This window comes from Miniopterus schreibersii (assembly GCF_964146895.1).
Source record: "Miniopterus schreibersii genome assembly, chromosome: 2".
NCBI classification, from domain to species: Eukaryota; Metazoa; Chordata; class Mammalia; order Chiroptera; family Miniopteridae; genus Miniopterus; species Miniopterus schreibersii.
Genome location: NC_138102.1, coordinates 144359092 through 144381134, shown reverse-complemented (window position 1 = coordinate 144381134; position 22043 = coordinate 144359092).

Sequence of the window (22043 nt, the reverse complement as noted above, 5' to 3'; positions counted from 1 at the left end):
GTAGTAATTCGTAGTAACTCCCAATTGTTGAAAAGTAAAAGGATATAAAGAGGAAGTTTTCGTAGCAACATTAACGTCAGACCAAATAGACTTTAAAGCAAGAAAAAAATACAAGTAATACAAAAATAAAGAGGATCGTTAAAGATATTATACCAGGAAGATATTGTAATAACCAAATCTGTGTGCATTTAGCAATATAGTCTTGAAATAGATGGAGCAAAAATTGACAAAATTACAAGGAGAAATCAACAAATCCACAATTAGAGTAGGAGATTTTTTTTTTTTTACATGAACATTCAGCAGCTATATTCGTAAGAGCTGAAAGAGGAAGGCACGCCAATGTCTATCAATGTGAGTGGATAAACTGTAGAATATCCCCACAGAGAAGACTACCCACCGATAAAGACGAATTAACTATTGATCCATGCAAACACATCTATGAATCAATTATGCAGAGCCAAAGAAGCCAGATTTTCAAAAGGTACCTACTATATGATTCCATTTATAATATTCTAGAACCTGCAAATTAATTCATGGCTACAGAGGGTAGATCAGTGTTTGCTTGGGGGCAGGGTGGGAGCAGGGAGACGCAGGATTCAAAGGAGGCACAAGCCAGCTTCTGGCCGTGATAGGCGTGCTCATTACCTTGGCCACACTGATGGCTTCACACGTATATGTCAAAACTCATCAAGTTGTATACTCTGAGTAGGTGTCATTTATTGTATGTCAACTATACCTCAATAAGCCTATTTGAAAAAACATCATGTCAAGTTTTCATAAAAGTGAGGAGACAGCTCTGACCCTCTGCCATTAGATTGGGTAGATCAAGTGACCGTCTCTTGGATGTGGGCCCTCGTGATGCTTTATTACTGGGCCGTAAGGACCTGAGAGTAGAATTCGTCTTGGTCTCCCCTCAGCATGGCGCCTAGAGTGGGAGACTTACCTCTTCTTTGTCAGAAACTCAAAGAGTAAGGAGTCCAAACTAAATAAGAACACAGTCATTTTAATGGAACTTATTCTTGCATATTGATCTGAAGGACATATATAAAAGCTTGCACCCCAAAACCTGCAAATACATGTTCTTTTCAAGAACATGTGACACAATATTTACAAAAGTAAACCATAAAGCAAGTCTCAAAAAGATTTTTTAAAAATTTTTATATCTTTTGTGACCACCTGAAGTAAAATAAAAATTCAATTTCAAAAAGATAAATAATTTTTTTTATTTGGCGAACTCTAAGCGCTCTCTTACAGTGCTTAGAGTTTGCCAAATAAAAAAAATGTATAATTTTTTAAGAAAAAATTAAAGAAAAATAATGATAGCTATGAAAGTTATAACCAAATAATGAGACCAATATGTATCAAAATCAGTGGAGGCAGTGAAAGCAGTGTTTATTAGAAAATGTATAGTTTTAAATCTATTGATTAGCAAATAAGGTTGAATGTTAATGAGCTACATATTCCACGTTTAAAAATCAAGAGGCTATTCAAAGAAAGTAGAAACAAAAATGAAAGCAAAAATTGGTGAATCAGGAAACAAATTCAAAAGCTGGTTTCTGAAAAGATTACTAAACCTGACAAAAAGAAAAATAAAATAGCAAGATTCATCTAGGAAGAAGAAAGAAAGAAAGAAAAAACAGAAAGAGGTGGCAAAACAGCCTTAACGGCAACTGGAGGTAGTGTAGTCTGATAAAAGCCTGCGAGAATATCATGCCCTTAGAGGAGACAGATCTCTCCCCCTTTCCAGCTGGCCTCAGAGTGCCCACATCTTATCTCTGGATCTTCCAAGGCTGGCAGCCTGGCGCATGATAGATGTTCAGTGGATCTGTTGTACAAAATCAAATCCCCTTTTTGAGCAGGCTGTCCCTGGCCCCAGTATTGGAGCAAACAGTCTGTGGACAGAGTTCTCAACAGAGTACCCATATGTCACTGTTTGTTCCATAAGTAGTTCAATAAAGCACCAAAGTTTAGGCATGCTATACTTTAAAAAATAATAATCAGAGCAAATCAAGGTTATCCTTATAATAATATTCTTCTCCCTTATTTGGATGAGATTGGCCTGAACAAGAGAGAAAAGGGTAGAGCCATAGCTGGGCTGGGGGCCAGGGTGGGGAGTGATCGTCATTGCCCAGGGCACTTGGAAAAGACTGTGTCCCACACGGGAGCATCCCCTGCAAGGCTGTCCCTGAGGAAGCAGATTGAGAACCCCTGGTTGGTAATGACAGCTGTGCCCAAGCTTCCACGTGGCCAAGAAACCCGGACCTGCTGGATTTTCACATCAGTCTATAAAATCAAAGGAGTGGGTCTCAGCTTTCACAAACACCCAAGTGGGTCAGGAGCAAGATCAGGAACACAGCAAGGTTGGTTGTTTCTGGCTGGAAATGGAAAATGGCAAGGCAGACCCATGCGGGACACTGAAGTCTAGGATTTCAGAGGTAGTAAAGAGGCCTTCAACCCTCCCCAAAACGCCACCCCTTCCAGGCTCTGCCGCCTGAACCGCTCCCTTGTGGTTCTAACCCTCGTCTTGGCTTTGTTCCCTAAGGAGAGGTCACCCCTACGCCTTATCTGCCGTTGCCAACTCTGTGAATTTGAGTATCAGGCACTTTCCTGACCTGAGGTTTGATGGGGGCGGGTTGGACGGGGTGAGCTGAGGGCAGGAGGGCAGGAGGGCGTGAGGGTGCTGGCTGCCAGAGGGGAAAACAGGAAAAACTGCCGAGTGCAGAGTTCCGCAGGGCCAGCCCGGGCTGTGCGGTGAGCTAAAGGGAGAGCCCACATGCTGGGAGGGGGAAGAACTGGTTCCAGATGCCCCGGCATAGCTGGGAGCCATCCGGCCTCCCTGGGTCATGGCCTGGAGCACAAACTGACCCGCAATCAGAGGGCAGAAGGGGATGCACAGAGCATCTGACTGCAAGTAGCAGCTTCCCGGAAACAGCTGCCCGTGAGCGGGCTGCGGGCTGGAAGGGAGGGGTGCGCAGCTATTGCCCCATCGCCCCCGGCCTGGTCAGCAGCTCCCAGGGGTATCTGAAGGTAAGGGGGCAGCCCTGAAACAGTGACAACACTGTAAGGCACTTGATGATATGGAGAGGGCTATCTCCTGTAGCCTCACAACATCCTCTGGGAGTGTGTGTTTATGACTTTTTCTTTTTCTTTTCTTTTTCTTTTCTTTTTTTTAAATATATCTTTATTGATTTCAGAGAGAGGAAAGGAGAGGGAGAGAGAGGGAGAAACATCAATGATGAGAGTCATTGATCAGCTGCCTCCTGCACGCCCCCGACTGGGGAGCGAGCCCGCAACCCGGGTATGTGCCCTGACCGGGAATCAACCCTGATCCCCCGGATCCTAGGTCAACGCTCAACCTCTGAGCCACGCCCGGCCGGGCTGCTTTTATTTTTCAAAAGAGGAAACTAAGGCTCAGCAAAGGTAAGAAAGGATGAACAGGCCTGGACTTCTCAGTCGAGACCCAGTATGTTTTATATCTTTGCTTCTTCAAGCGTGGTCCTCGGATAGCAGCATCGGCCAACCTGGGAGCTTGTTAGAAATAAAGAATCTCAAACGGAGACCTAGTGCGTCAGAATCCACAGTTTAGCAAGATCCCCAGGTGATTCACATTTAACGTGCACATGGGAAGCACCATATCGGACCGCCGTTCAGAACACCTGATGGTCTACTTGAGTTTCACACTCTTTGGGGGTGTTCTCAATATTTCAGAGCTGGAAGGGACTTCTCAAAAGCTCCTGGACCTACCCCGTCACGATGCAAATCATGACGCTGACAGATTTTCAGAACAAGTCTCTAGCAGAACTGAGGTGAAAGCCCACATCTCTCCTCTGCCTCAGAAGCCTTCATTATACCTGCCCTCTTCCTACTTCTTTCTTTCTTTTTTAGTTTCATATTTCTGCTATTTATTTTGGGTTCTGCTTTAAAAGCAGGCTTTCTTTGCCAGGCATGTGCAGTTCAGGCTAATAGTTAACTTCACTGCATTTTCTGAGCACACATAATAGGAAATAAAAACAATAAGAACAGAAGCAACCATGGCCTTTTCTTTGTTTAGTATGTCCTACTTTCTCAGTGTTTTATATCCATGGTTCAGTCACAGGACAGGCAGCTGCAGAAAATCAGCCTTGTATGAAAGATTGGTCCTAGATAATCTGGGGCAATCACTGAGTTGGTTACAAATACATATTAGATGTAATAACATGTGGAGGGATAGGTTTAATAATAACGTGTGGAGAGATATCTATGTATCTGCAAGGATGTGGGCCACCCAAAAACTGTGTCTGCCCAGCATAAGTGCAGGACTTTGGCAATTTTCTGGTTAATTTGCTAAGTCTAGATGGCCAAACCAATAATTCAGGCCAGTGGTAGATTTTCTGAACCTAAATATTCTGGTTTGGCTGTCTTCATTTCTAAAGTTAACCCGATACTTGCCAAATCACTGCCTCATTCACATTCTATCTAGGGAAAGAAATGCTCATGAATGTGAATGCACATGTATTTTAATATGTATTATTTATGTAATATGTATTTAATATGTAATTCAGCTTGGGTCATTTTGTTCTTTGAAATGAGATAATATGAACTCAAACATTCATCCCACGGGTCCCTCTCAATATCTCTAGAAATGTTTGGGGTGAGAATGGAGATGAGCTTTTGTTTCTCTCCCACCACCTCTCCCCATCACTTCTGGCTCTAAGTTCTTGCTTCTGTGGAATTCTCTCTCTTATGCCTTGCCTCCTGTAAACATTTCCACTCTCCACCTGCATTGAATCAAACATCTAATTCAGTCCATTTACTACACTTTCTTCAAAACATCACTCATCAGGGTCTGTGGATGCAATACACTTTCCCTGCGGATATGAAAGTAAACCAGGGGCAGTTCTTTGCTGCACAATAAAATAAATCATAATGTTGATTACTAGAATCTTTGTCCTTAAAAGTCTTTCAGTTATTCTCTTTCCCCACATTCCCACTCCGGGGAATTATCTTCTACTTGGGCTCAAGCCTCCTATTATGTTATGGCTCCTTCCTCATCCAAGCTCCTCCTAAACTAAACAGCCCTCACCACAAATTCCTATGTTGATTACCTCTTTGTCTCAGTTCAAGCCCATCCCATTCAAGGACTGCCTTCCTCAACCCAAATGGCCCATCATGATGTTTGTTCAACAAAGAGCCCAAGGATGAATTTTCCCATAGACTGTCAGTGACAGTGGGCCCTCTCCTGACACACCAATGCCTTCTGTTATAGGGTAGACAGATGGCATCCAGGTGCTGGTGTAACCGTATGAATGCATGTGCAAGCATGAGTGAGAGAACATGTATGTGTAACTGTGTGCATGTGTGACTATGTATGTGCATGCACGTGTAGGGAGCAGCCCTAAGAATTAGACCAAATGTAATTAAGAAAATGTGTAAAGTGTGTGTCTAGACTCACTCATTAGGTGTTGGACCCAATGCTGAGAAATCCCATGTGTCAGTCCCATGGACTCAAGGAGATCCTCCACACTCAAGCTATATCTCCTTGAATATTAATTATTAATTAATTGGGAAGCAACATAGAGACACAAGGAAAATAAAGATATAGAGCTGTGGGCCAAGCTGGCATGGCTCTGTCGTTGAGCCATGGAAAAGAGACTTTTAGGAAGTCGACCCATGAACCAGGAGATCACTGTTCGATTCCAGGTCAGGGCACATGCACAGGTTGTAGGCTCCATCCCCAGTAGGGGGTGTGCAGGAGGCAGCCGATCAGTGACTCTCGTCATGTTTCTATCTCTCTCTCCCTCTCCCTTTCTCTCTTTGAAATCAACAAAAACATATTTTTTAAAAAAGATATAGAGCCGTGGGAAACTGGAAAGACAAAAAAATAATTAGTTGAATAAGAAGTTTCAAGGTCATCCTGGTTCTCAGAGACACCTCTAGCAAGTTGCCACAAATGCCACTGCAAGGGACAAAGCTGGGTAGAAGCTTCTACTCCTTAGGCATAGAAGGCACTGGGAAGGTGAGCAAGGTGGGCTGTGCAGCTTCTCTTTCCCAGGAATTTCTGATGTCACAAGAGCCTACTTGTCAGAGTGGAGGAGAACCTGGCCTTCATGGAGGAAGAAGGAGCCCAGCCTGATCTGAGAGTCTATAATACATGGGGTCTCCAAGCAAAGGAATGTGAGCCCAGCTACAGCCCAGAGTTAGAAGGGACATGGACTTTCAGGGTGGGAGGAGGTCAGAAGGGTTTAGCGTTTCACCAGCCTCTCCTTACATACTGCTGGTACTCCCCAGGGTTTAGAAGCTTTGGGGGGGGACTGAAGTCAGTAGACAGTATGTTTAATGTCACTGGGAGAGGCTGGTGAGACCAAGATGTGTGCAATGGCCTGTCCTAACACGTGTCCAGGCAGCTCCTCTGGGCCTGGGTGTAAAGGGCCTGGGTGAAAAGAGACTTTTAGGAAGTTTGTGCTCTGGCCCTTGTTGCAGAGCACAAGGGACAGTCCTGCCCACTTGCCTCCTGCGGCGCCAGCTCTGACCTGGCTCTGAGAGGGAGGAGATCCACTCCAAGGGTCCAGAAAACCAGGTTTGCATCCAGCTCCATTTCTTACTTCCTGTGGAATGTTTGTTAAGTTACAGAATCAGCTGAACAGTTATTTCCTTGTTTATGAAATGGCAGCAAAAATGCCTTCTCTTGTGGGGGTGTTTGGAAGATGAGACGAGATGAAACAAGGAAGGCGCTCAGCCCCACGTCTGGGGACCATGGGTGCTGGTGACGGCTTGCCTCCCAGGGCAGGTCTTGTTGTCCAGTGCTCAGGCACAGGGACTGAAAGGAAGGGACAAGTCTCGCTCATCTTTGTGCTCTCAGTACCTGGCCCAGTGCCCAGCATGCCCTAGGACATCCTGCAAGTGTTTGTTGAAACACTAAACTTGACAAGTAAGAAGGTCATGGAAGATGAAGGGTCTGATAGGTTTTGTCTGTGACTTACAAGGGCAAGGACCTGAATTCCCACCACCAACTCAGGACCCAGTCCCGCAGCCCCCACCCAGATCTCAATCAAGGTCTCCCAGAGCTTCCTCTGCACCTCACCCCGAGGGCACCGCATACCGGTACACAGCTCACATGCTCTGCTCTTACCTGATTAGGTCTCATGACAGCCCACTGGCTCCACTGGTTCTGCACACCGTCCCTCAGCCCACTATGCCATCAGGCTCCGGCCCCCTCCCACCCCACCCTCCTCACCCACCCCACCCTGTCACACACCTGCTTGTCAGATAAAATACAGGATGCCCAATTAAATTTTAATTTCAGACACACATATATTTTTAAAAAATGATTTATTGTTTATCTGAAATTTGAGTTTAACTGGACAATCTGGAAACCCTACCTAAGGGGTATCTTTCTACCAACCACCGTCTTCCCTTCCTCCATACCTTTCTTATGGCCCCACCAGAACCTAACTCACTTTAGTAGCTGAAACCATTCATTCACTTATTCATTCACTCATTTTGGTTTCATTGCATGTCCACCAAGCACCAAGCCTTCTGCTAAGTATCAGGGGTACAATGGTGAAAATGTCATAGTCCTGCCCTCGTGGAGCTTCCATTCGACAAAAGTAAAAGTAAGTAAACAAATAAAATGATTCTAAATGTAGTAAGTGCTAGTATGCAAATAAACTAAACAGAGGATTGAATAGAAATAAAGGTTTTGGATGGGACAGTGAGGAAAACTCTCTGAGGAGATGATACTGGGGCCAGCCTGAAGGGTGAGAATAGGCTGGGGGAGAAATTCTCGGCCCTAAGGCAGGAGAAGAACTTTGACCATTAGGAACTGAAAGCAGACCCAATGCCTGGCCAGTGGGGAGGGCATCAGATGAAGCTGGGGAAATGGGAGAAGTCAAGATTCATTCAGAGCCTAATTGGCTACAATAACATTGTGAACACACACACACATACATCAAAAGGCTTATGGGGAAAGGGTTTTAGGGTCTGAATGACTAATCTTAATGCTTCATGGACACTGAAATAGAGGAGCCTCGAGTTGGAAGCAGGGAGACCTGTTACGAGGCCCCCAGAATCCAGATAAGAAAGGATGGTAGAGGGAAAAAGCACGGGATTGGGGTGGCAATGGAGAGAGATGGTGGAAGCAGAAGTACGCTTTGGAGCTAGGATTTGCTAGACTTAATATAAATCAGATGTGAAAGGTGAGAAGGAATCAAGGACCGCAGTCTTCAGCAGTTAAGGAGGTAGAGGTGACATAGGCAAGACTAGACGGTAACAGGACACGAATCAAGAATTCTTGCTGAGCCGGCCGGGCGTGGCTCAGCAGTTGAGCATCGACCTAGGGTCCAGGAGATCGGGGTTCGATTCCTGGTCAAGGCACATGGGTTGCGGGCTCGATCCCCAGTCGGGGGAGTGCAGGGGGCAGCCGATCAATGACTCTCTCATCAGTGATGTTTCTCTCTCTCTCTCCCTCTCCCTTCCTCTCCCTGAAATCAATAAAGACCTATATTTTTTTTAAAAAAGAATTCTTGCTGAGACAGGTTAAGTTCAAAATGTCTGGGAGACCTCAAGTAGAAACACCAAGTGGGCACTGATTCTGGAAGTCAGCGCTCAAACAGGAGGAACAGGCTAGAGTCAGAAACGTGGACTTGCCACCATGTGAGTGGTGTCTGCAGCCACGGAAACAGAGAGAGGAGCCCAGGACTGAGTCCAAGGGCACAGGCATTAGAGTTGCTTTGAAGAGGAACCTGCCAAGAAGCCTGAGGAGGAGCCACCAGCAGGGCAGGAGGGAAACCAGAGGCGCACCACATGGGGGAACAGGGAGGAGAGGGCTTCAGGGTGGGGGTCGGCTGAGTTTAAGCTACTGAAAGAGTGGATAAGGAAGCCCAGTAGTGTTCATTGGCTCTGGTGAATTTTTTTAAATTTTTATTTATTGATTTTAGAGAAAGAGAGGAAGGGAGAGATAGAAATATCCATTTGTTGTTCCACTTATTTATGCATTCATTAGTTGCTTCTTATATGTGCCCTGACCCAGGATCGAACCTGCAACCTTGGCATATGGGGACAACATCCCAACTTGGCTAGCCAGCCAGGCCTTGGCTCTGGTGAATTTAATATGAGCAGGTTTGGTGGAGAGGGTGGTGGGACAGAAGGCACAATGGAGGTGGGGGATGGTGAAGAGGGTAAGTTTGGGGACGAAGTAGCAGGTGCAAGTGTCCCCACTCTGGTGAGGAGCGTGGCTGTGAAAGGAGAAGAGTGATGGGCTGTGGCTGGAGGGGCCTGGGTCTTAGAGAGGGATTTTTTTTTAAGATGTGTTAGAACATGCTCATGTGCTGATGGGAATGGTCTAGGAGGAAGCAGGAAAATGAAGGTGTGAAGGAGAGAGGGGTTAACCCTCCCTCAGATGCGATGAGGGCAACCCTACCCTTGGACCTGGACCCAGGCACCAGGCTTGTCCAGCGCTAGATGGAAGGGAAATGCCTACAGAGGCTCAGGGTGGAGAAAGCTCGGTGGGAGGGCCTGCCTCTCTGGAAATAGAAAACCGACACTGGTAACTGAATAACTCATGGAGAGAGGGCAAAGCACTGGCAGAGTCTGAAGGAGCAAAAATAATCTGCCCTGCTTGGGCAGCAAGGCGAATCGGATGTGGTTGGTGGAGAGGCCTGGCCTGTCGTCTGTCAGCCCACAGCACCCCTTTCTGGCCTGCAGGGGTGAGCACCATTCTTCTCGGTTCCGCTCTGGCCCAGCCGGGTTCCCGGTAGACACAGCAGCATCAAGTGAAGGCCATGCACTCAGCACCCAGCCAGCAAGCTTCACTGCCTCTGCCATGCAACCACTGTCTGCCCCAGACTCCAGGCAAGTGCACCATCCAGACGGACAGACAGGGCAGAGCTCACCGAGTCCCACCCAGGCAGACAAGGCCTGGGCACAGGATTCCAGATAAGCCACCTGGCCTCCCTCCACCCCACTTGCCACCTCCTCTCTGACCACATCAGCTGGCCCAGTCTTCACCCCTCCAGGAAGCAGGCCTTGACTGTGCCAGCCTCTCTCAGATCTCCCTCTTCTGAGGCCTTAAACATCCCATCCGATGCCACACATCTCCCCCACACACACACCTCCACACACAGCTGGATCACAGGTTCCTCGATAGGATGCTGATCTTCTAACAGCCTTTAGGGATTGATGAAGGACAGGTTGGTTTTTGAGCGCAGAAGCTGCTGAATGAAGATTGGGCCTTTCTCCCTTTTGATTCAGCACCTCTGTCTTCCCTCATCTTGGGCTGGTCTCCCTCATCTCTCTCTGCTTCACCTTTCCCTCCCCAGTCTCACCTCTAAGGTGGCAAGAAGCAACAGGCACATCTGCTCATCCAGCAGACAATGCCGGGAGGGGAGAGGAGGGGAGGCCTGAGGAGGGTGTTCTCTGGGTTTAACCCCAAGGTCTACCCTTCCACTCCCACAGCATGCCATCCCTGAGGAAGAAAGGTGCCAGGTCCCTGAGAATGGGGGGTTGGGCCCTTCTATCCTGAGGAGGAAAGGAAGGTGAGAATCAATGACCTGAGAAGTTTCCGTGAATCCTGGCCATGAGGGAGAAGGGAGGGGGCAGGGCAGCAGGAGCTGGGCAACGTGCTGGGGAGGGAAGCAACCTGTGGTTTCCTTGCAGTCAACTTCTAATTGGATCCCATGGTAAACAGACACCCTGGACCTGCCCTGAGGAATGAGAAGGACTGGGAACACTTGCCACTGGGACATTAGGGGAATCAGAGGCATTTGGAACAAGGGGAACCATGGCCCTGGACGACTGGAGGCCGATCCTGAGTGAGGAAGGCAACTGACCCAGGAAGGACAACAAAGGCTGTGCCCATCCTGTTCCCTCTGCCCAACCCCCCAAAGAAGTGTGATCTGTTTATAGGTAAACTATGTGAGTGTGTGTGTGAGAGAGAGAAGGCGTCGGGTTGATCCTCAGAAGTACCAAGTTCTGTACCTGGCTGCTGACTGAGCCACCTCCCACTGTCCCCCCTCAACACCTCCCTCCCAAGCTGATGGGAACAAAGAAGTGGAAAGTTTCCAGTAGTAAAAATCAGGGAGGAGCAATCAAGAACAAAGATCAAAGCTTTGGATTTTCCATGACACTGGTGCAGAGGCGGGGGCACTGTGCCTACCTGGCGCAGTTCCCGTCACCCATACTCTCTGGGAAGCAGGAAGCTGCCATCTGGGCACGAGGCAGCGCCAGCCTCACCATGAGCATAGCTCCTTCTCTTGGGGAAGCCTGGGCCCATGCAGGCTGTGTGCTCAGAGCCTCCTGAACTCTAGGTCCCTTAGGCCCAATTCCTCCCAGCTCTCTGAGATCAGACAGTCTCAGAGTCCAGGAGCTCACCCAGCAGCTCCCAAACCTGCAGCCCTGCAGAGGGGTCCAGGGTCAGGAGGGAGAAGGGGAAGGGGACTGGAGAAGAAAGGGAAGGAGACAGAGGACAGAAGAGTCGGTAGACTTTGGGTGGGTGGGGCTGTAGTGGAACCTATTCGCAGGAGGTCAAAGCGCAGCTGGGACTGGGCTGCCTCCCAGGGCGGGGCTAACTTTTGAGGAGCCAGTCTCCTTGCAACCCCTCCCCTTGCACCTTAGTCTCTCAGCTTCTAGGAGAGTAAGGGAGCTAGGACACAAAGAGGTCCACCCAGTTAAACACATGATGATACATCTATTTAATGGAGTACTCTTCAGCTGTTAAAAAAAAAAAAAGTGGAATAAATCCATGCATACTGATAGGAAAGATGGCAAAGGAATACTAAGTGAAAAAAGTTGAAAAAATTTAAGTAGACTCTGATACTATTTTGTTAAAAATAATTAAACCTAAAATTGCTGCATTTGGAAATTATGTCTAGGGTCATTTGGATTAGAATTAGAGGACAGACTTTTGTATTTGAATTTTTTATAATGAGCATGTATAATTTTAGAATGAAAAGAAAAAGATGAGGGGGGGAGTGGTTCAGAGTGATCCAAGTGTGTAGCAGAGCTGGGCACACACACATACATTCCAGGTGCACGCGCGCACATACAAACACACACACGCATGTTCACACCAAGCACACCTGGCCCACCAAGGTGGGCACACCTGGTAAATCTGGCAAACACTTGGGCACACACCTGGCTCAGGCACATTCTCCCATCCCGGGTGCCCTTGGCATGTGTCAGGCAGGGCCCAAAGCTCTCTCTAGGCATTGATCCCATCTCATCCCAGCTCCTCTTGCTTCCCAGACCTCCAGTTGCTCTCTGCTGGGCTTCCATCATCTCCTGCCAGGTCCTCAGAGAGCAGAACCCTGGGGAATCCAAACAGTCAACCAATCCAGGAGGGGCGTACCTGGCCTGGCTATGAAGATGGCCTCCCTCTTCTCTGAGGCACCAGGGCAATGGTCTCCAATGCTGGGGCTGTGGAACTTTCCTGGAGGCAATCAGCCAATCCAAACATGATCCCGGTGCTTACTGGTTGGATATCCTTGCACTAGTTATTTAATCTTCCTGAGCCTCAGTTTCCTTACCTGTAAAATAATAAGGTTGTTGGCAAACTCAAAGATGATAATATCTAAGGGACTAAATGCTTTGGAAAAACAAACAAGGAAATGACAATCACAAAAGTCAGGATACTGGTTTCCTCCAGGGAGGAGGGATGGAGTTGTGATCAGGGAAAGATACAGGAACTTTTGGGGCGCTGGCAGTAATCTATTTCTTAACCTGGCAATAGACTTATAATTATTTATTAAACTGTAATATATATTTATATATGTGTCATTATGTTTCATAATAGGAAAGAATGCTTTGGAAATTTTCATGTTCAGTGTAATGTAAAATGATATTAGGAAGAGCCAAGTCCCATCTTCCTACACTCTGAGTAGCTTCTGGGACTTAAATTTTGCTGTGGTCTGAGTTAGCCAGTGGCAAGGATCAGCTAATAAGTAGAGATTTCAGTTATAAATCTAGACTAGTGCTATTCTCCCTGCTGGAGGAGGCTTAGGAGGGCAGAGGTGCCTAAGGGGTGTGGATGGCTATGGGGAAGGCCTTGAAGAAAGCTGTCAATCCACTCAAAACTGAGTGAGCTATGCCCTGCTGGTGTGGCTCAGTTGGTTGGGCATCATCCTGTGCACCAAAAGTTTGCCAGTTCCATTCCCAGTCAGGGCACATGCCCAGGTTGTGGGCTTGATCCCCAGTAGGGGGCATGCAGGAGGCAGCTGATGTATGTTTCTCTCTCACATGGATGTTTCTCTTTCTCCCTCTCCCTTCCTCTCTCTAAAAATCAATTTTTAAAAAATCTTTAAAAACAAAAAACAGAGTGAGCTTTCCCTTCCCCATGGTTCTTCCCCCACCTCAGATTGCTGAGAACTTCACGCACACCTTCCCACCCAGACTTCCTGGCTGTTGTATACTCACCCCTGCAAAGCTCCCTAAACCCCAAACCTCCTTTCCACACCTGCCCATCCCCCCAATCCTCAACAGCACAGCCCCTCCATTGGTCCGCTTACCTGTTGCACTGGTATCCCACCTTGTTCCTAGAAGGTTGGCTCCCCACTTCCCAGCCTTTCCTACACCCCCTCACCCCAACTGCTGGCTCCCCTAGACTGGGAGGCACTCTCTGCCACCCACAGCTCCTCAAGGCATCACCCCACTGCCAGCTCTGACTCCAGTGGAGGGAGCCCTCAGGAGAGCTGGGTGTTGAGGGCAGGGCTTCCCTGTCTGAGCCCCCATGCTGGGTCCCAGCCCCCGCAGGCACCAGGCAGCCCTCAGGGCTGAGCCCACCCTACCATCAGAGGCCACAGGAATGTCCATGTGGCCAGGGGCACTGCCTGGTGACAGTCAACTCCCTACGGCCACATCTGACTCGCTCCTGTCTCTTTCTGACTTGGCTTCTATTCGACTCTATGATTTAGCTTCTCTCTCATCCCTGATTTTCTGTGTGCCTCTGTCTCTACAGTGCTCCCCAGTCCGCACAGGGGCAGCAGCGGCCTCCATCGATGTGCGGGTGGCCCGTGGGCCCTGCTCCTGGCTGTCAGCCTGGGGCTGCCTGCTCCTGCTGGGGAGGTCTCCCCACCTCAGGCCCCACCCCCACCCAGGGAGGTGAGGAGTGGCAGAGCAGAACTCAAAGGGCAGAGGAAGGATGAAACCTGAGGTGCAGGAGGTGGGACAGTGTTGACTGGGGGCAGGCCGTCTGCGGTGTTACGTAATAAGAGCTAAGATGGAAGTTGAGTTCTGGAGAAAAAAAGAGTCTTGGGGGACATAAATGTGGGTTTCTGGGATAGGTTCTGATATTAAGTTCTTTTCAGTGTCTAACCTCAACCCTGCCTGTTGTAAAACTAGCTCTTTCCCATCCATTGAATCCTTGCATCCTCAGAATCCATGCAGGGCGTAAGTGGAAGCATGTGCAAGAGGTGCTTATGAGGGGCAATCTTTCTCCTTGGCCTATGAAGCCACCATTGTGTCCCCTCCCCACCCCCAACCACCTGATAGCTCCCCAGTGCTTGGCACGACCTGACCCAGGCCACAGCAGCTCCAAGCCATTCAGACAATCTTCCTTTCACAAGCTTATTTATTATTCTTTTCCCACCTCTCCACCTCTTCCCCACCAGCTGCTTAAAATATTTTCAAACAGAAAAATCCAACCGCAGCTGGAAACCAACCCTAAAGTTAGTTCAGAACGTGGGAGCTGCCAGGGAAAATTGCCGGAGTTCAGGCGGGGCTGTGGGAGGAAGGGCCACAGCCACGGAGACAGCCCTACTCTGCAGGGGACCGAGGCAGGGACAGCAGATGAGAGAAGAGGGCACTTGGGTCCAGTCATTCCATAGATAGTCAGTGAGGACCCCCTGTGGCCAGGCCATGTGCTGAGACCACATGGGGACACAAATTGGTTTAAGTGAAAGAGACTGATCTCAGAAGTTGTGGGCTTCATTAGAGACAAGACACAGACTGACACAAACACTCCAATGACAACCATAGCACACACTTAGAAAGTGTTTCCTATGTACAGGGTCATGAACCCACTTAAAGCCCTATCAACCCTGTAAGGAAGGTATTGTTATCCCCATCTTTTAAAATATTTAAAAATATATTTTTATCAATTTCAGAGAGAGGAAGGGAGAGGGAGAGAGATAGAAACCTCAATGAGAGAGAAACATTGATCGGCTGCCTCCTGCATGGCCCTGACTGGGGATCAAGCCTGACTGGAAATCGAACAAGTGATCTCTCCTGGTGCATGGGGCAATGCTCAACCAGCTGAGCCACACTGTCTGGGCATCCCCATCTTATAGAAGAGGAAACTGAGGCACACAGAAGTTAGGAAACTCTCACACCCCCGTACAACTGGTAAATGGTGGGGTTAGCCTCTGGGCCCAAGGAGTCTGTCCAGAATCCGTGCTCTCAGTCACTGTGCTGTGCACCCTACAGGGGTGGACAAAGTAGGTTTACAGTTGTTTGTAATAAGTAATACAATAAATAATAACAAGAATAATCTGTGTCATGTACTCACAACTGTAAACCTACTTTTGCCCACCTCTGTATATGATCATTCAAGGGTGAGGCAAAAACCCTTGAGAACTACAAACCCAGGAGAGAAGTACAAATGAACAAACAAAGAAGGGGGAGATGATCTTTGACAGAGGGTCAGAATCAAGTAGTGCTTCACGGAGGAAGTAACATATGTGCTGCTCCTGGAAGAATAGTGGGGATTTTGAGCCTATGTTCAGTGGGAGCGTCAGAAGGCATATAGCAGAGAAAGCTGGGGCAGGAGCAGAGGCAGAAACAAGACCCAAGAGGCCCAGCTCCCAGTGAGTGACCGCCCACCACTCAAGAGGCTGTCCTCACAGCGGCCAGGTGTCCAGAGGGAAAGGATGAGCAGCCAGGCCAGACCCAGCCGTTGTGGACAGTGATTCTGACTCACACTCCATCTCTCCAGCATCCTGAGCTGCTTTCTCACCTCCCTCTGATACCTCCCTGCCCATTCAATCCTCTCACTCTTACCATTTGCACTGGTCTCCTTGCAAACCTGTTCACAGGGCAGGGTAAAAGACAAAAGCCACAATACTGCAAAAACTGTTTATAATACAAGTATTGGTGGCACGTAATTTAGACAAAAAGCACCAAGCTGACTTGGTTGGGATGGATGACCCAGTAGGGCGGCCACACAGCCATGTGGCCCTAGGAACCCAAGAGAAAGAGTCGTTGGTCAGTGGACTGGTCCCTTCTCCCTTCTGTTTCCACTTGTCTCTGAGACCTTTTCCAGGTCACATGGCATCTCTGGGCCACAGTTCTCTCTCTGGACCTGTCTGATGTGCTCCTTTTTAGGACCAAAAGCCCGGTGAGCTCAGAGTACTAAGTGCTCTTCTGCACAGCTAAGGACTTGTCATAGAATGACCAGCTCGGTAAAGCTCAAGACTAACCCAAAGATGGTGGCAATACTGCCAAGATACAGGTCCAGCTGGTGTCCCGTGTGCCTTCACCTGTAAGCGTCTAAGGACCTGCTGCCAGAAAATCATCATTGTGATGATAGTTTCCATTTATTGAATGTTTGCGACTTGACAGGCACTATTCTAAGAGGCTCTCATGGAATAACTTATTTTCTTGTTCCATAGCATTACTCATGGAGAAACTGAGGCACAGAAAGGGTCACACAGCTAGTGAGGTGCTGAGCCAGGATTCCCATGCAGGCCACCTGGCCTCCACAGCCACTGGAAGGACACAGGTGCAGGGCTTCCGTTGGAGGAAGGGGGTCCTGGAGGGAAGGGACTATGTCCTGCTCCTCATTGTCTCCCAGGGCCCCAACTTTCTGGGAGATTGGTTGGCCTTGACTGGTGTGGGGTATAGTGGGGAGACAAAGCTGTGAGTTCTAATGAGGTACTAGTGTCCAGGAATTTGTGCAAACTTCTTCCCCCCATGATATAAAGGTCCCTGAGCCTTTTCCCAGTTCTGGGCCAATCTGACTCTAGCCACAGCCTTCAGCTGCAAGGACATACCTGTCCCAAGGTGGACCTCACCTGGGGTGTATCCTGAACCCCGAATTGGGAGGTGGCTCCTTCCTGTCCCAGGGCAAGGGCAAGCCAGGCCAGTCCCTAGCTTGCTGCTGTGGTAACCCAGCTTTGGGTGGGCTCCTTCCCTCGGATCCTGGCTGCCTTCTGAACCCTTCTGTGGAGGGAAACAACCAACCCACACCTCAGCTGGGTTTTAAGGCTAAGCCTTAGGGAGAAGAAAACTGTCAGTCTGGAGGCCCCCAACTACTGGGCCTCTGGCACCCCCTGGCGGAGAAACAGAGTTGTGCCCAGGCCTGCACTGCCATCTGAGTCCAATCTTTCCAGCCTCTCCTCCTCTCCATCCTCTCTCCTTCTTTTGCCTCTGTTCATTCATCCTGACTGCACGTCCACTGGGTGCAGGGCACTGCCATGAGATGGGAACACATACTTGTGTCCTGTGACTGTGACTCTGTCCCTGCCCCAAGGTGCTACCCATCCATTCACTCACCTCAACTCCCTCACTCAATAAAATACTTATGAAGCTCCTACTCTCTGCCAGGCTCTCCTCTCGGCTCCAGGGACACCATCCCAGCCCTCATGGGTTTACAGTCTAACAGGACACCCAGGCAGGCTCACAGGCAATTGCAGTAGGGTGTTAACAGATGTTAGAGAAGAGCTCAGAGGAGGAGACAGGCAGGTGTGCGGATAGCTGCACGGACACTGGTGTGTGTGTGTGTGTGTGTGTGTGTGTGTGTGTGTGTGTGTGTGTGTGTAGCAGCAGGAGATGGGTTTGCAGGGAAGATTTCAGAGTGACATCCAGAATGGGCTGGGCTTAAACAGTTGTGTAGGCTCTCTCTAGGCACAGGAAATGGGCTGTGGAGTGAGGTGGGCCAGGGAGAAAAGAATCTCCTCTGCAGAGAGGACAGCGCGAGCAAGCGTGTAAAGTACCAGCATGTTTAGGGAGCTACAAATAGTCTTCTGTAGCAGGAGTGTGTGGTTAGCGGGGAGAGGGAGCGAGAGAGTGGAAAGGGCCTTGCAAACTGTGGGAGGGGGCTGGGTCTTTCCTGCAGCCTGTGAGGAGCCACAGAAGGTTTTAAGAAACAGAATAATATGACCGCATTTGCACTTTAGGAAAGGACCAGGAGACTAGAGCGCTAGACCAGTGGAGTGTGGAGAAAGGGCTCGTGGCTGGAAATAATATAGTGCTTGTACCCCAGCTGTGTGACACTGGGCAAGCCACTTCACTTCTCTGAGCCACAGATGCCGCATCCATCAAAGGGGAGTTGATGCCCAGCCTGCGGAGCTGTCGAGAGGACTAAATGAGATCATGTGCAGTACCTACTGTAGCACCTGACACATAATAGTAAATTATAATTTTTTAAAGCCAGAAAGCCTACTCAGAAGGCCACTGCCACTGTCTAGGCAAAAATGTAGAGGGCCTGAATTTAACCATGACTGTGGATGGGGAGGAGACACCAAGAGCTATTTCAGACTGTTGACTTTTGGAATGGGGTTGGGTATGGATTTTGTTTTTCTAAAAACCTCTTGAAGTCCATCTCTGCCTTCTGTCCTCAGGCCATGCCCTGTGGCTCCCTCGCTCCTGTCACCCTCCCATGTTTTTCACAGGCTGCTCTGTACAGGGTGTTCCCTCGTTCAGTGCTTGTCCCTCTTCAGTTTGTCTGGCTGGTTCTCAAGCGGAGGCTGCTCGGGGTAAGGCAGAGGCTCTGCTGGCTGAGGCCCCAGGCACGACGCCCAGCAGCGCAGCAGACGCAGATGGGAACTGAGTGGCAGTTTCTGAAGAAAGTCACGTGTGGATCTGTTCAATCACCAGGTTTGTCCCTGAAGCTGGCATGGTGGGTGAGAAAGGCAGTGCTGGAGGAGGCTGACCTCAAAGACTGGCTGACTATTGCCTGGGTTTCATCAAACACTTACTGCAGAGTTAAAATTCGGCAAGCCCACCCCTGGCCTCCCTTCAGGCAGAGCTTCCCAAATTCTCCAGCACAGGTCCCCTTCCTGCCGCACCTGCCCCGAGGTTACCTGCTCCTAACACAGTTCCCATTCAGGAGGTGGTCCAGGACTTTTGGGGAGGGGTGCTCAGGGGCATCCTGGGGAAGAGAGGGCCACGCTGTCTGCACATGTACAGCATGCACACTGATGTGACTCAGAGTGTGTGTCCATCTGAGGTTGCAGGCAGAACAGGGACATTTGGCAATTATTAAGGACCAAGGTTCCGGAGCCATCACATAGAGCCTGGGGACAGCTGTTAATAGTGTTTACTATTAACAGGGCCAGGTATTCATCTTCTCAGCCTGCAAGTCCCCCTGCAAGAGCCTGGCTTAGGTGTTCCCTTAAGATGCCAGCTTGTGTCTGGGTTTTCCCTTTACTTCTGTCCCCTGTTCCAAGGAGATAATAGCCCTTTGAGTTACTTTGATTTCTGTGGGGCAGAAATATTTCTGAAAAGATTACTTTAAGACATCACCTTGAATTGCCTTCCATCAATGGCTCAGTTTGTTGGAGAGGCAGTATCAGGTATTCCTGAGTTGCCATTGAAAAGAGAAAGGAAAACATGAGGAGAGCAGGGAGAGTGGAGCCTGGTCAGGTGGGGAAGGGGCCTCTAGTGGGGAGCCTTCTGGCAGGGCTGTGAGGACTGAGACCCTCCCCTGGCAGGGCCGAGGGGAATGCTGCACTGTGAAACTGGGCATGCCAGACCCTGGGCACCAGCTCTGCCAGCCTGGGCAGAGGTTCCTGGGCCCTGAGGTAGCAGTAACAACATCCAAATCAGAGGCCTGTGTGATCTTGGACAAGGAGGAGAGAGCGTGACCGGTGGGCTGAGCGAGAGGCCCTTCTGCCCTTGCTTCCTGGGCTTTAAGAAGCAAGTCTCCAGGACTCTTGAGTGACCTTGGGAAAGGAAGGAAGCCTCGATAACCGAGGAGATTAAACTCCCTGCCAGCCAGTTGGAATGGGGCTGAGTTGGATTTAAATGTATCCAATCTCATCTGGTTTCCATTTTTTAAAAATAGAAAATCCTTTGTCCGCCCAGGTTTGTAGAGGAAGGTTCTACCTCCTGCTGCAGCCAGCACTCAGAACGCTGTTCCAGGGCACATCCCTGAGCCAGGTAAATGTGAGCCCTACAGCCAGCCTCCTTTATGTCCCCCAGGAAAGTTTCTGAGGAGACCCTGGCCTTGCAGACCACCTTGAATGACATGGCTTCAGGGGTCCCTTTTACCAGGTTGTGGTGAATTGTCAGTTCCTTGAACACACAAGCCCCTGCACCCCCAGTGAGTTCCCCCCTCACAGGTGACTTATCTGAGCAGAGCCACCTGCCTACAACTGCTATGGTGTATAGCACACAGGTACAGACATCCCCACCCCCCTTTCATATAAGCTCCCTCTGTGCCACTCTTCTTCCTAGGATGACCTTTCATCCTGTGACCTTCCTGTGACCTTTCATCCCAGGTAATAGCATAGTAAAAAGAGATAGGACTCAGGAGCAGAAAACCCATGATCCAGTTCTGACCTTAGCGCTAGAGCTGGGCAATCTGCTTCCCTGGTTGTGTCTCGGTGTAAAATGGGAGTGAGAGCTGCTCCACAGCAAAGGAAGTGCCCGGTGAGTGGCCAAATGCTCCACTGCTATAGGAGGTTCTTAAATGCAAGGCACCAGCTTCTCCCCCTTCTCCCTTTACCTTCTTTAGAATCAAACCTGGCGCTCAGGACATGAGGCCGTTTTCTCTTATCTGGACATCACATGGGCTAGAGCTTTGCACACTGAGATCCCCGATTCACGTTAGAATAAACACAGAATCTATTACATAAAAAGGTTTGTGTGGCCCTTAAATCCACCTGTTGTACCACAGTGGCTGCAGCAGTGGGGCTAGGACTGCCCTTACCTGTCCAAGCTCTAGCAAGTCCCTGATCTCTTTGGAAAGTATATGGAACGAGGAAACAGCAGATTTAGTTCCAGGTCTGATTCTTTCGCTTACTCAGTGTCATTTAACCTCAAGCAAGTTTTCCCAACTGTGGGATAAATAAAGGGGGCAGAATGAAGACCATGAAGAGAGCTTCCAACTCTAGACCCTCAGTTTCCCTGTCAGTGCAGAGGGAGGTTAACACAGTCCTAGACATTCCCCTGCCCAGTCCTGTCCTGCATGTGAGCAGAGAAGGTGCAGAGCTAGTGCCTGGCCTCCCCTGACCCTCAGAGCCTTTCAGGGCAGCAGCCTTTTGAGGTCTTTACTCCCCTCAACTTGTGGGGCTAGGGGGACACAATGCACATGGAGAAACTGAGGGGGCTGGGGGGGCAGGGGCCCCAGCTCTGCTCTGGCCCACCTGGAGAGCCCCAGTGAGCTCATGTCTGCAGTAGCCTCACTGCTCATAACCGGGATGATGAAATAAAGCTGGCAGCCAGGCCCAGGTGAGAAGTGATGGGTGTCTCTTGAGGAATGTGCTGCCCAATTAAAACTGCCTCCCGGATGGCTCATGTGGATGCTGGGACTTTTCCCCAGGCCATGCTGGCCAGCCTCCAGGATGAGTCGGTCTGCAAGCATTTATTGAGGGCCTACTATGCGCCAAGTGTTGAGCTGGGCGCTGGGGAGACAGGGAGGAATAAGAGCCACACCAGAGTACAGTCCACCTGTCCTAGACACACCTTTGGAAGCAGATGGTCAGAAAGCCTCGAGGGTTCTCCTGGTAAAGCCCCCAAGGCCCCTTACAGTCCTCACCAACCCAAAGCTCTATCTTTTCCTCCCCACAGGCCGCATCCCTTAGCCTCTTTCTCTTCCTTCCAAAGCATCCATAGCCCCCAACCTTCCTCAGGCCTACTCTTCCTCTTAAGCTGGTATGCATCAGGCTGCTGCTGTCTCCTCACCCTCCCTGCTCCTGGGGCAGCCTGGACAACCCTCTGTAACATTAGGCTTATTGTACCCTGTCCTTGGCAGGGTTCCAGCAGAGGCCACAAAGTGGGGTGACACCCAAGTTGCTAAAGGATGGGCTCATTCCCCAGATTCCCCAGGTGAATTCCCTGTCAGAAGTGAGTCCTCAGAAAAGAAAACTGAACTTGGAAGACAGGCCTCAGGCAGGCAAGGGGCATCCCTCTGT